At 45.0% G+C, this 15,453-nt stretch overlaps 1 long non-coding RNA gene across 1 annotated transcript in view; it reads right to left on the reverse strand.

Annotated features, from left to right (window-relative positions):
- Positions 1-5,869, reverse strand: part of LOC308553050 — a 103,791-nt gene extending 97,922 nt beyond the window's left edge. The window contains exon 1 of the long non-coding RNA XR_013998180.1: positions 5,327-5,869. This is a non-coding gene — a long non-coding RNA (uncharacterized lncRNA). The remainder of the gene's footprint in view (positions 1-5,326) is intronic.
- Between the last annotated feature and the right edge of the window lie 9,584 nt (positions 5,870-15,453).

Consider the following 15,453-nt stretch of genomic DNA (forward strand, 5'->3'; position numbering starts at 1 on the left):
CTGTATTATGTCATTGAAATTTGATAAAGAAGTACAGTTCATAAATCTCAAACATACACGTAAAGGTAGATGTGTCAGATAACTAGGTGGTAGGAACCATTCCACAACATACACATATATCAAATCTGAAAAACAACAACAGTGTACAGCAGAGTGCTGGCTACCTTCTCCTCAGTGCCCTTGAAGAAATAAAGTCACTGAAACATTTTGGATGTTTCTTCATTCCTTACTCATGACTCTTTGGCTGAATATTAACCCTGGAAAAGAGTCAAGGATCCTGCTTTAATTCTGGATACAAATTATGCCACCAAGAATTCTTGTCAAGGCCAAGCAAGATCTTTGTCATGGATCATTGTGGGGAAAGAACACATATCTTCACTAGAATTTCTTTTACTTTATTCGGCAAGAAATGGTCAAATCGAACTTGCAGGAATGAGTGTAAAGCTCACTAGATTAGAATTTAAAATTCATCATCATTGGTAAATCCATAGGTGGAAGCAGGGAGTCACTGACCACAGGGCACCCTGTAATCTGCAACTCAAGCTGATGGCGCTGACACTAGCCCTGTCTCTCTCTCTTTTTTCTTTTGTTATGGTAAAATACACATAACATAAACTTTGCCATTTTTACCATGTTTAAGTGTTCAGTTCAGTGGCATTAATTACATTCTCAATGTTGTGAGACCATCATCATCATCTATTTCCAAAACTTTACTATCACCCCAAACAGAAACTCTGTATCTATCAAGCAATAACCACCCATTCTCCCCGCCCCCAAACCCCCATCTCCTTTTTGGTTTTCAGTTTTGGTGAGCCAGCATAGGTTTTCCTTTTCATATATCTTGATTTGACCACACATTTAGCTAAGAAATAGGTGCTCCTTGTTTTATATAAAGTAACACCTACACATTGATATTGCAGGTCTTATCCAATAAATGAATTCATAAGAATAATCTACTTAGAATTATTTAAATCAAATAATGTTATCAATTATCTAGTAAAAAGGAAGTGGGGTGGGGGATGGGAGTGATATAGGGGATAAAATCATAGTCTGACTATATGGTATATATTTTGCAAATTTAGATTTTATATCTTGGATTTTCCTGAAGCAAAATTCATATATCATTCTAAAACTTTTATATCTAAGAAAAATTATCTTTGCTTTAGTTGAGTATAGAAATAATATATCTTATAACTAAAAAGTATATTTAACAAATTTCAGCTCAGTTAAATATATTGCCATCCTAAAATCTTTCTATTTCAGTAGTTGGCTCAAATCATGCTAGCTTGTTCATGATAGTTCCACACTATTCAAAAGTGATTTATTCTGGGAGGAATACATTTCCGGCATGGACACTCCACAAATATTAGAAATTTGAGATTATCAAATAAATGCCAATGAAAAAAATAAATGTTTCTGGAATTGTACTAGCTGTTATCAAAACAATAACAGCAGTGATAAATGTTTTAGAGATTGAGCACTGGGGATTTTTAAGACGTTCATTACATGCCAGTCTCTGAAAGCGACATCTAATAAATGCAAACATCTTTAAAAGCAAATAAATACATTGAAAAGTATAATATTTTTAGCCTGTGCACTGATTTTTCAAAACATTTCTCAGAAAATAAAATCCCATTTCGAGATGTATGTATGCCATCAGACTCTGAGAAGGAAGAGGGATATCCACATCCTTTATCATGAGGAAGATACGAGGTGGCCATAATCCTAAAGCGTGTACAGTGCGACACAGTGCAGCCTCGAAGGCGCTCAGAAATGGCTCGGATGCTGGGAGCAGAGTGTGTTTCCAGAGTATAATCCGACTGATACAGTGTTCTTTGCAAAAGGCTGTGAGGTCTTGGCCTAATAAGCATAATCTCATTACACTGCAAATAAAAGTTTCCTATTTATCTCCAGATTTCAAATGAATCTAATAAGGCTTATGATACAGTCACCCAATACCCTAATCATATTTCTGCCTATCTAAAAGCAATCAGTAATTGTGTTACAGCAGAACGTGCTGACAATACCTCTGACACAGAAAGGAGAATGAGAGCCCAGCTGTACTAATTAAATTAAATGCTAGGCTGATGGAATACATTTGCTGAAGCCGGGAGAGTATGGGTGCAGAATTAATAAGCATTACGGCTTAGAGCGGGAGATGATATCATAATGGATGCAAGGTTTTGATGTTGAAAGCCTCATTCAGATTCAATGTACCATAATGTACGGATCTGACAGCTGCTTAGAGAGGTGCAGAGCCTTGAACAAATTGCACAGGAACTTTCTCTGGTTTTTATGTTCCTCGAGGAGGGACATAACATCATGCATTACCCCGCAGCAGCCTCAGCACCGCCCAGGCCGGGCTCCCGGGAGGCGGCCACAGCGTCTGCGGTTTATTCTCTGCGCTAGTTTCCCCCCTCTCCTCACCCGTCTCTCCCCTCTGCCGGCTCCGAAACTTCTGTGCCCATCCTTCTACACTCCCTTCTGGATTAAAAATGTTGATGGTGCAGCGGCAGGACGGGCTGGGGAGAGATCATTTTAGAATCATACTTTCCAACAAGGCATTTTCCCGATTCTCCTAGGAAAAAACTGGGCTTACAGCGAAAGAGGGACAAATGGGCCACTCAGGAGCAGCCAGGCTGGCTGCTGAGTGAGCTCGGGGACAGCCAGAGCCACCACTGGCAGCGGGGACCGCCCCTCGCCGAGCTGGGCGGCCTGCTGGTGCCAGCACAGCACAATCTCTTGCTCATAAATTAGCTGCGCTATCTCGACGGCTGCAGTGCTGGAGCTGCTGTGCCAGCGGCCGGCCGGGATTCATTATCATGAGAATTTTGACAGGATATTAAATTTACTAATCCTGAACTCTCCGGACTGACCCTAACTGGGAACAGACAATGCGGATGTCTGCCGGGAAAACACTTTCTCTGTTTTCTTTCTTCCCTCTGCCTTTTTCTCTCAAACCATCCTGCGTGTGTGTCCCCCATACCCACCACCTCGTCTCCCTCAAGTGGCACCGACATTCAGGCTCCAGGCAGCTTCTCCCCTCCTATGGGACACTCTCTCCTGCAGGTAATCCTAGGAAGACAGCACGCCTGCCTCCCTCGGTGGGAATGCGCGTGGAAATACGGAATTATACGTGGCCCTTCCCTTCTGAACAGGATGGACCGCACAGCGGGTAACTGATGGGTCTCTAGGGCTCACGTGGTGAGATGCTCCCGATTTCATACGGTTCAACCTTTACCCACATGCCTTTGGCACCTAGAGACAGGCCAGCATGCTCGTCAGTGATTATGCTCCATCCTTTACACACATGCACACGAAGGCACACACATGGGCACACGTGCACACACACTTCCCTGACAGTGACTCCAAATTGCGCTGCCTTGGTCCCCTGTAATTTACCCCAGGAACACTCAGCTCCACACAGTTGAAATTTTGGGAAGACCAACAAACACTCACATTGTTTGGAGTTCCCTATCTCTCTATCAGAGATCCTCTCTGCCCCGAGCAAATCAGGCACTGCACATATGTTGTGAGAGCAACTGTTACTCTTTGTTTATCCTGTCTATAAATAAACTGCATCAGACCCCAGGAATATTTTTAGAAAGTTTTGGGCATCACAGCAGAATCCGGCCCCTTGTCCATTCATAAGCTTTCTGTGCTTCGGAAAAACAAAACACGCCACGGATTTCCACTAACATTCTGCCAGTGTGATCTCTAAATAATTCAGCATTAAAATCTGGTCAGCTCTCCTACCTCCCTGAAAAACTCCTGCAAACACAGTGCCAATTAAGTTGCTGAAAACAGCAGATTTCCACTAATACTCTACAGATAAAGCTGACCATTAAATCGCAATTTAACATCCCAGGCAGCAGGAGCTGCTGACAGCCTCTAAAGCTTGTAATCTCATTTAACCCCCTCCTGTCAGGAGCAGGCCCAGCCCTTTAGCATAATGCGGCCAAATTAGACCTGACATGGCAACAAGGGAAAGAAAAACCTCTTTAGCTTAAAAGTCAGGCCACAGTGGGCAGCCTTGACCTTCAGTGTCCCCTGCTCGCCCACTCCGTTCTCCAGGGACCCAGGAGACATTTACCCCAAGAGAGGTCGAGAAAGAAGCACTGAGGAGGTGGGGTGGGGCCCTCGGCCCAAGGCACTTGGATTTCCCTGGGGGCAAATTACAGAGAATTTTCCTAGACAATGGAAGAAAATTTCACCTGAGCTTTTTCAAGTCTTTCTTTGGTAATAAAAGATGAGCCCCGATGGTTCTGTTCAAACTCTTTTGGCTCAATATTTCCCTTTGCCTGCAGTGGCCTCTGACTTCGAAGCCAGGGGATGCCTCTGTTGGAACACAGTTTCCCTCTCCGCACCGGAGTCACCATGCATTTTAAATGAGGTCATCTTAGCTGGTGGCTGGAGCCTTCAAAGCCATCTCCTGGAACTGGCATTTACCGGCGCTCTGTTTTCATGAGGAAATTGGGCCGCCTCTGAGATCCCTGACGACAAGCATCCTTGACACCAGCTCTTCCACCAATTCTGCTTATTTTGTTAAGAGTGGTTGGGAGCTAAAGGGGGTTGGGGGATGTGCGGTCCCAGCACAGATATTGGAAAATTTCTACAACATTAACAGCAGTTTTCCAAGTCAAACCAGAGCTACATTTAGAGAAAGAGCTACAGCACATTTTAATGATTATAATGATTTCTCACCCAAATGACTCCAGTGTGTACTCCATTTCAAATTAAATATATTTTCAAATAAAAAATCAGTTATTAGATTTAAAAGTGCTTCCCTCCCAAGGATAAAATAAATTTTGTTTTTTTTTTCTCCTGAAAAAATAAAAATGTTTCCAGCCCAAAAGTTAGAGGGTCCTCTTCCAAAGTTCGCATTCATTTCTTTAGTGCATCTTTAGACCTTAGAAAGAACAAAAAACAATAGCACACTCAAAAATCCTATCCTATAATTTCCTTTGCCTGAATTGCAAAAATAGCTGTAAACGCACAAATCAAAAACTTCTAAAAGTCAAGGCAGAGTTTGGGAGGGGAAGACAGCGAGAAAGAGAGGGAAAGAAGACAGAGAAAGAGAAAGTGAAACAGAGAGACAGAGAGACAGAGAGACAGAGAGCGGGAGCTTCTCCTTCTGCACCTGAGTGACTCACTCTCTCTCTGTAGGAAGCAGTTCAGCAAATGTATGAATAAATTATGCCTTACAAAAGGAGAAAAGCCAAGATGCTTGCGCCCAGGAAACTTCTGGACCTCCCAGAGGCATCAGCTGCGCGGCTGTGGGGCTGCCCCAGCCGGCCGCTCGCTCCCAGAGCCTCCTGTAACTCACCTGCTCCGCTCCGGGCCGCGCAGGAAGGAACGGTCAGCGCTTCTAGAAGCCGCAGCCCTCTCCGGGGGTCCGCCACCTGCTGAGGCCCCTCTCAGGCGCTGCTGACCAGTTCACATCCTGAAGTCCCCCCACTTTGCTGCTGGAGTAAAGTTAGCCGAACAGGCAGCAGAAAGCGCCTCGATGTTTATTTCAACTTCCCGGGGCTGCAGGGAGCGAAGTCCTGCCTGCCTGAGCCTCTCTGCAATGGAGTGGTTTATTTAATTTGTCAGTATAATGGGAGCGGCTGAATGAGAGACAGAGAATGCAGTGTGGTATAAAAGAAACAAAGGCTAAAAGTACCACTATTTTGATTCCCTTTTTAAAATTACTTCCAAAGTGTGGTATCTATTGTGAAGCATAATGCTGAACAAAGCACAGTGTCTTGGCAATATTCACAGAGCTTATTCACCCACAGCCAGTTCTGTCTGTACATTCAGAGGTAGAATACACTTATAAATGATGTATTGGAAGGACTATAGCTTCTATTGTGTCCCCAGTGTAAACAAAAAGGCAGACAGGAGCTGAATGGCATATGGGCAGCGAGGCCACACTGGATGCAACCATTCCCCCAGTTCTGGGGAGGGAAATCCGAAATCAGCCACAACCCCCTCAGAGTCAGAGTGATGGAGGCTCAGCCAAGGAGTGCCCCCACGGTCTCCTCTTCATCCTCACCCCTGATTTGGATGGACTTGGAGGAACTTCTAGAATGTTACCTTGGGAAACAGTGGCCACGGACGTGCCTTGCTGCCTACACTCCTAGGTGGAAGGCGCACCCTAACCCTTCTGACAATTTCCAGAATATTCCACTTAGAGGACACTGGTCTCCTCCATTGACAGTTTCCATAAGTTTCAGAAACCTCGACTGTGACCTCCATGTGCCCTCTGTAGGGGCTGGGACGGTTTTCTCTGGTGGGCAGTGTGACTCTACATTCCACTTACTGGTGGGCACAGGGTTTTTGTTTAATCTTTCATGTTTAGCAGATAAGTATTTCTTTAGTAAAACGACTCCACTGCATTGGTGAGAAAAGAGCCCTGCTGATTATAAATTGCACGCTTCTACTTTCCTGCAAATGTCAGGGAATAGCACTTTTTGAATGTTGGTTTTCTCCTGGTAAAACATTTTTAGACATGCATGCCAATAGGGGAAAACAATTGAGCGCTTTAACTGTGATTCTTGTCCCAGTATAGGAGAACAAAGAGAGTAATCGCTCACCTTCCCATTTGGTCAGGGGTCTGTTTAAATCTCCTCTGTCCTGGCCATTGTTTTAGACACTGGTGAGGCAAGATGCCCAAGATCCTGTCTGTGATGTCACGGTGGGCGTATATTTCTGATACTTATCTGAAGTTTGGACACTTTTGTTTTTTAATATGTTTTTATTGATTTTTGAGAGAGGAGGGAAGAGGGAGAGGGAGATAGAAACATCAATGATGAGATCACTGATCGACTGCCTCCTGCACACCCCCTCCTGGGGATCGAGCCTGCAACCCAGGCTTGTGCCCTGATCGGGGATCGAACAGTGACCTCCGGGTTCATGGGTCAACACTCAACCACTAAGCCATGCTAGCCGAGTGACACTTTCAATTTTTTTTTATAAAGATTACTGCATTGGTGACTTGTGGCTAAAATGATTGGTTGATGGAATCCACAGTGCTGGCTTTACTGGCAGCCAGAGGGCTCAGGGGTCATTCCGTTTAACGTCTTTATTTTACTCCAGAGGAAACTGAGCCCAGAGAGTGTGGGTCATGGAAATGCATGGAACAATAGAATCTGCTAGGAATCTTTGAAATCAATTGGTCTAACATTCTCATTTTACAGGGGCAAAAACTGAGATTCAAAGAAATTTGACTTGCTCAAGATTAGCTGGTGGACAAATTGGGATTAGGTCTCAGATCTCTTAAGCCACCCGGGTACTTCAAAACATTTTAAACATAATGGTCCACGAAAAGCAGTAGTAAGTGATGTTAATATAATTACTTTTGATATACAGACCCTCTAATAAACATCTATCTTTTTCTATAAGAATTTTCAACTTTGTACACATGATTCTCAGATCTTGAGTGACTTAATAAATTATCGAGTTAGCAGTGACTCTGGGACTCTATAGTTTGGGGAATTCTTCATTTTTGTGAATTTCTCACTGTTTGATGATAAAGTAGGTAAAGTTTGATTACCATTTGGTAATCAGCTTGTGCTCCTACAGATGTCTCAACCTCCTTTCGCTAACCCCTCTCGGGCAGTTCTCAGGGGCTGCTGACGGCACTACCAGCCAGTGGACTAACTCCCAGGCAGGGAAAATGGGTTTGGCTACTGAGTTACTTCCTCAGCCTTAAAAAGAGATTTTTCTTTAAGGTGTTGGAATATAACATCCACTGTGGTCCACAAAAGGCATAGTTTCACGTTTTTTGCTTAGTTGGCAAATGATAAGTGGGTCATTCCAAGATCCAGTAAATGTGGTGTTGGCTGGAGGTTAGGAAATGGGTCTAGATCCTGCGTTAGGTTTTGGGGACTAGATTTGGTTTCCTAATTCTCCAACTTGGAAATGGTCTTGAAAATTTTGTATGTTTACTTACACTCCCTCAACCTCCACTTGTTTCCTAGGGACATGAAATGCCCTATAATACATTTTATCAGTAGTAACCTTGATGAAGATAGATTAGAAATACGTGTGCATTTTCGGCTCCCAGGAATAAAGGTGCAGTAGACATTCTTAGGTAATTCTAGTCTCCGTTTGGAGGGGCAGTCAGCAAAGGTTGACTTGCTATAACTACACATGGCTCCCTTCTTCCATTTGATTTGCATCATCTTAAACACTGCAGAGTCTCTTTTTTGACTGCTTTACATTATAGTTCCAGCTAGGCAGAGAATGTTAGAAGCTTATCCATTTCACTCTGAGTCTTTCACATACGACACACAAGAACCTGAATTTTTGCAATGAATGTGTGGGAGGTAGAATTTAGCTATCGTCACTCAGATTTTGAAAGTCCCATCAAAAGCTTAAATAGCATGATGACTTCCTGATGTATTTCTCGAATTTTATTTCACATTATTGGGTTCTGGGATGCCTAGATTTTCAAACAAGGATTTCTGCTTCCTGAGGAAAAGTAACCAAAGGAGAAATGCACATTATTAGCAGAGCACTGCATGCTGGACTGGATTAAACAGCAAACCATGAAAAAAAAAAAATCAGTTTTCCCAGTCTTTAATTTTTTTCAGCGCTTCTTTCTCTCTCTCGTTTTTTTCATATGCTTTAAAATTCTTTGCAGTCTTCCTTCCTAACTGCACAATATCAAAAGCTCTCTGTTCTAATCCTCTCCCTGGCTGCCTCAATTAATCACTTCTTTATTACAGAACTTGGCGTCCTGCCCTCTCATTCACCAGCAAGCGTTTCCCTTGCCTTGCTTCCATGAAGCCAAGCCTCCTCTTGTTCCCCTTTGCCATCTAGCCCCTCTCATTCTCAGGCTCTCATTTTCTTTCTTCATTTCCCCCCCAATTCTCCACTTCATATTTATTTATTCTCCCAGCCTCCTAAAAATCAACTCGCCTTTTCATTTACCCAGTTAATATTTTTGCACACCCGCCCGGCCCTTTCCGACCACATGGGGGTGAGATCCTGTTGGTAGGAAAGGGGAGCTGTAGCCCCCAGATCTTACTGAGCAGAGACTGGGTCAGGGGCTGCGTTCACCTCTGTGAGCTTCCCGTGGAAGCCTCCGGAAGGCTCTGCACAAAGGCCGTCACTCTCCCAGTTTACCTGGAAGGAGAAGCGACTGATGCAACTGAATGAGGCTCAGAACCAGAGGCGGTGGCCACAGCCTCACTGTCCCCCAGAGCAGGACCCATCCTCACTGACCGAGTCTGTGGAATGCGACGATGTCCTGCCCGCGGCTGGGGGAAAGAGCCCTGCCTCTGAGGACCTCAGCATGGCCTGCCCGGGCCCCTGAGGTCTGCCTGTCATTTGTGACATGGGTAGCTTAACTTTCTTCATGGACTGTCGTGAGGGTCACTGAGATGCCTGGGGAAGAGAGGACGTCATGGATGTAAGCTTTCTGATCATCACTGTTATCCCTTGTGTCATCTCCAAAACCTCCAGAACAACTGTTCTGGTGCCAGATGTACTCATTAGTAGTAGGCTTGATTTTTAACTGAGCAGTTTAGTTGATAGTTAAAATGCTCAATAAAAGAGTTTTAGATGTAAGGCAGTGAATAACTGATGTTTTATAATTTTAGTTTTTTGTAAAGGTCTGTTTTATTTTTATTATAGTATATTGTTATAATTATTCTATTTTATTATTAGTTATTGTTAATTTCTTGCTGTACCTAATTTATATTTTTTATTTTTAGAAATTGTCTAAGCATATTTGGTATACAATATTATATTACTTTCAGATGTATTTTATAACTAACTTCCCATCTTATTATATAGCAAAGTAAGAAAATTGGTTATATCTACTTATTTAATTGCTCTAAAATACCAGCCTTTTCTAAAATAATAGTGATTCACTGAATTCAATGAGTATGTACTGAACATCGGCAAGGAGCACTACTCCAGTGGGGTGCTCTGTGAAATAAAACTGAGGACAACACCTGAGATATCATAGATGGTGCACTTTGAACACCCAAGTACAAGTGGTTTGCCCACTGGTGAATTTCAGAAAGAAAAGGTAAAATCAGGAAAAGATGCTCACTTTACTCATTTCTTTGTACATGACAGTGAGTTGAAGCGTTCTATGTTAAATTTCTCATTGTCAGGTGCTTTTATTTGCAGGGAGGATGAACTTTGCATATGGAAGATGACACCCCCCTGTGGGGGGGGTTGCTGTAATGATGACCACGCAGGGCCGGGGCAGGGGGCAGGGGGCAGGGGGCAAGGGGCAGGGGGCAGGGGGCAGGGCTGAACTGCCTAGGGCGGGAACCACTGGTCCCAGGTGGATACTGAGACCTGAAATCCAGCTGAATCAAGATGTTCAGTGAGTGCAACATGCATATCAGATTTTAAAGACATTATGAAAAATTTGTTTTCAAAAACTTTAATGAATAGACTTTTTGGGGGAGCAGTTTTTGGTTCCCAGAAAAATTGAGGGGAAGGTAGAGATTTCCCATAAACTGCCTCCCTTACATATGCCCAGCCTAACCCACTATCAGCATTCCCACCAGAGTGGGGCATTTGTTACAGTTGGTGACCCCCACCCCCACTGACACATCGTGATCACCCAAAGTCCTCAGAGTGCATTAGGGCTCACGCTTGGTGGTGTACATGCTATGGGCTCGGGCCAATATGTAATGACATGTATCCACCATTCAGTATCACACGGAGTAGTTTCACTGTCTAAACATGCCCTGTGCTCTGTCTATTTTCCTGTTCTCCCCAAACCCTGGCAGCCACTGATCTTTTTACTGTCTCCATAGTTTTGTCCTTTCCAGAATGTCAAATCGTTAAAATCACACAGTATACAGCCTTTCAGATTGGCTTCTTTCATGTAATAATATGCATTTCAAGTTCCTCTCTGTCTTTTCATAGTTTGATAGCTCTTTTTAGAAAAATCACAGACTAATACTCCATTGTCTGATGTACACAGTTTATCTATCCATTCACTTCCTGGAGGGCATCCTGGTTGCTTCCAAGTTTTGGTGACTCTGACTAAAGTTGCCATAAACATCCATTTATAGGTTTGTGTGTGGATATAAGTTTTTAATTCATTTGGGTAAATACTAAGAGGCATGATCCCTGATTGAAAAGAAAGTATTTTTAATATATTGGATTAAAAAAGGTATATGATTAAAATGACCGTTTCTTATTTCTTCTGTCTTATTTTAAAATGTGGCTACTAAATTTAAACTCACCCCTGTGCCTTGCTTGCACTCCTACCTGAGAGCACTGGTCTGGAGATGCCAGGGAACCCTTAGATGATGGTGACTGAGACCCAGCACGGCCACAGGACCCACAACAGGCAGACAAACTGACAGCCCCGATCCCCTAAAGACCATCTCCTCCAGACCAAACCAAGCCCTACGAACTTCTGACAGAACATTCTAGAACTATGTAAACATTCTGGAGATGAAGGAGAATCCAGGAAGGACTGAGGTTTAAGTTTTTCCCAGCTGGTAGGTTAGGGGCTTGGAGTAAAAACAAATTAGATAAAGTAAAACAAGGTCTTGATATTTCTTGCATATCTGAGCTTGCTAATGAAGATTGATACTAAAACACACTCAGGCCCCGGCAAGCTAGGGTCAGGTTTTTTCCTTTCTGTCTCACTCCAGACGGGTTTCCAGTGCTTTTCCTTTGTGACCAGAGCACATTTATGGGAGCATGTGATGCATGACCCTGGCACCCACCGGTACGTGCGTTTATGGTGGACAGGAATGCTGCCATTTTTACATCCCTAGTCATCAGAGGAGGGGTGCAGTCCCTGCGTCCAGGACGTTTTTGTGTGCCCGTAGCCTTGTCTGGAAGCGTCCTTCCCGTGAAAGGCAGGGCTGTGGTGAACTCGCCACTGAGCCGTGCTGGCTGGATTCGGGTCAGGAGGTCTACAGAGGGTCCATGGCAGGAGCTTGGGGGCAGAGCTGGCGCAGCTTCCTTGCTTGTAGAACTGCCATGGCTTCCAGTTAGCGTTTCAGCAGTGCCATTTCCAGTAGATGAGCTGTCTCACCAAATATTTAATTGGGGGGAAGGGCTCAGAAGAGGGGCATCTGCTGCTCGGCAGAGAAAGAAGAGGGTGCCCACAGGCCCCAGGTGGATGGGAGCACTTCACAACTCTTCAGGCAAGCTGGCCAATGTTTCACCAGGTTCCTAATGTGAACAGACCTTCATGTACTACGTGTGTGTAGACTGAGATGTGATGCCTCTGGGTGGGCTATATAGTAAAAACTACGTAGGATTAGATGTTTATTGTTGTAGTTACCAGTGTACAATCTAGGGGCACATCCCCTGGGTTCAAACCTTCACGTTGCAATTTCACACCTGCATGGCCTTGGCCAAGTCACTTGACATTGCCTGCCTCAGTTTCCTCTCCTATAAGGGAGTAATAATAATGGTCCCTGCTATGTAGGGTTGTTGTAAGGCCCGAGTTAGCTTGTGGAGGGAAGTGAGCACAGTGCTGACATGTGGTAGGTGCTATGCGAGCAGTAGCTAAGCTGGCCATTTTGTTCTCTTGATAAAACTTGATTGACTGGAGCCAACATGTGGTTAAGACCCAGGTGCCCAAAGGGAGCACTTTCATGGAGCAGCCACCAAAGAAGGCCTGCATGTTGAGCCCTCCCTGCATGGTGCAATATTTAGGAGCATTTTCTCTGGGAGTCTCCTATTTCCAATGATCATTGACATCCCTAATAGGGCATAAAATAGGCTTTTTCCCCCTAGCTCTCTTTCAGGGATTAGTAGGATGTGTGCAAAATGACAGCAACAAAACAAATACTCTAAGTTGAAAAGGCTTGCTGGACATTATGTGCCCCAAACCTGTGAATATTAACTGAACTTCTTGCTTTTCAGCAGATATTTTAAGGTCGTGCACTTAGAGGCAAAGTGACAGGAGCTGAGGGTCTGCAGCTTGCTTTGCATGCACTGCTGGCGCAGGGTGGTTACCATCTGTGGGGCTAAACTATGTCCTCGACTTCTGAGTTAGGAATCCAAGTTTCACATATGACTCTACAGCCCTGACTTGCTTTGAACTTCTGTCCACCTCTTTTTGTGGCTTCAGGCTTGGGGACACATTTAAGGTGGAAAAACGGTTCCTTGATATAATTACCAGGAGCGGAACATGCAATTCTTTGGCAACGAAGATCTGGCACTTGGAGAAGACTAGTTAGCACGCGGTGCCGGCGAGCGCTTCGGTTCCCAGTCAAGCAGGCAAAGGCTCCGTGTTCTGAGGGCACAAAAGTGATTTCCTGGGCCAAGACAAGACCCAGGTGACTCTCTCCTCCTTGTGGCAATGCTGGGCCCCTCAGCTAGCTTGCTGGACACCCCAGGGCCTGAGGAACCTCACTTTGCTGGGAGCAACGGCTTATACAGATGCTTGACCCTTTCCCCCTGCGGGTTAGAGTATGTTGAACTGTTAAAAAGCCTTCGGAGAGAGAGGTTACTGGCAAGAGCCTGACCCGGGGAACCGCACTCAGTGGTCTGTGGGATTCCAAATTAGTGAGTGTTGGTGTGTTGAGAGGAGTATGGAAAATGAACAAAATCCAAATGTGCGCAATCCAAGGACACTTGTGTAAGCTGGACCAGCGTGTGGAAATCTCAAGCGGGCTGTGAGATGGGTGCAGATCCCCAGGTCCTGACCTGCAGAGGTTCTGATGCAGGAGATGGAGGCGGGCCTGCGGCTCTTCCCTGGAGTCAGATATAGCATCCCTGTCTCAAATGGCTGGGACCCATGTGTGGTATGAACAGACAGGACAAAGGCAGGCACTCGCTTCATTTATTGCAATCACAGAGCTATCATTCGCCAAGTCTCTCCTGAGTGCCAATGGGGTGCCTGGTGCTTTCCTTCTGATACTGCACTTGATTGTCACAGTGACCACATTACACAGGAGGACACCAGGCTCAGAGAGGTGGGTGACTTCCCATGGTCACACAGCTAGGGTGCCCAGGTATAGCATGTACTTGAGTGGATAGCCATGAACCAGAGGCAAAGAACCATCACGGTTCCCAGTCTGGGAGCCCCAGCTACTGCAGACATGGAAAGGCAGATGCAGGAGAGAAAAAGTCCCTCTCCCTGATTTTTGTGTCCCCCCCCCCCCCAATCCCATGTCACTCCCAAAATCCATCCCTGTCTGGAAAGATGGCTTAACTTGTTTTCTCTCAGCTGTGAAGTTAGAGCCATTCTTTCAGGGAAAAGCGTAAAAATAGGGTCTTTTTGAGGAAGATACCAAGGTGATATAAAGTTCCCTGTTTAGGAGGAAAAGAGCAGCTGATGACAGAGCCCAGTCTCCGAGCCAGAGGACTCTGGCCAGGGTGGTGGTGGGCGGGAGGGAGAACCTGCAGGTTCCCCAAATGGAGACAGATGCGCTTTACCCTGAGGAGGTCAAGGTCTCCCCAGGTGCTTCGGGGTCCTTTTGCTCCACGTCCAGGTATTTACTCTAGAGGACAGCAGTGTTTCTGTGTCAAGGCATATTATCTGGACATGCACAGGTTGGTTGTGCTACACCCATGGCCCACATCTCAGCACCCACCTGGAAAGACCTTCATTCAGGAGCCCCACACCCCACCCACTACTGGCAGCAAACACCCAAATCAAGGTAGAGAATCTCAGCTGGTTATGGACTCTCTAGTGTCCAGGCCAGTTAGCCACAGGCTGGCTCAAACATCAAGGGCGTCATGGCACCAAGTGTGGTTATAATGACAATGCTGAACCTGACAGAAAGCCTTTACCTCTGTCTGACCACAGGGTGATTCCAGCCACCCCACCACAAACTATAAAGAACAGCTCCTATGAGGGGTGTGGCTCTTGTCAGGGGAAAGAGGGAGTTTTGGGTCACTGTTGTCTCAGAAGAGACAGGAAACGGAGTGAGGGGAGAGGGAAGGCTATGTCTACAAGTCTACTGACCCATGTATGGGAGGCAATGGGAATCCAGGTGATTTTTTGGTTCCTGAAGTCCACTGAGCTTTGGGGAGCATCCTGAGCTGAGGATGCATGTCCCCAGGCGTCCCAGGAAAGGGCAGGAAGCAGAAAGCACTGCCTCTAGCAGTTTCCCAGCCAGACAATTCCTGAGCACATGAGAGTACCCAGAAATAACGGGGGACTCAAATACAGCCAAAAAAAGCAATGGTAGTGGAATTGGAACATTGTCACTAATGTTGTGTTGTTAAGGACCATGCATTTATAGGCTATAAATGGTCTAGGAACATGGCATCAACCAGCTTTTGTTACAGATATCATTTGGTCACACATACTATGTACACAGGAAATGTGACATGGCCTTTTAAAGGGACTTCTCAGGTTGAAAGCTGCTTCATGATCCAGAATGGAGGTGGTAGTTACTTAAGACTGGTAAATGCGTCTTTCTGACAATGATTTAGTGGAAGAAAAGATTGTTTCAGTGAAGGAGGGATCATTTCTAGCTCAGATAGCTCTAATCCACAGAGAAGAGAAAGCATAAC

The sequence above is a fragment of the Miniopterus schreibersii genome, assembly GCF_964146895.1.
Source record: "Miniopterus schreibersii genome assembly, chromosome: 2".
In the NCBI taxonomy this organism is placed as follows: domain Eukaryota; kingdom Metazoa; phylum Chordata; class Mammalia; order Chiroptera; family Miniopteridae; genus Miniopterus; species Miniopterus schreibersii.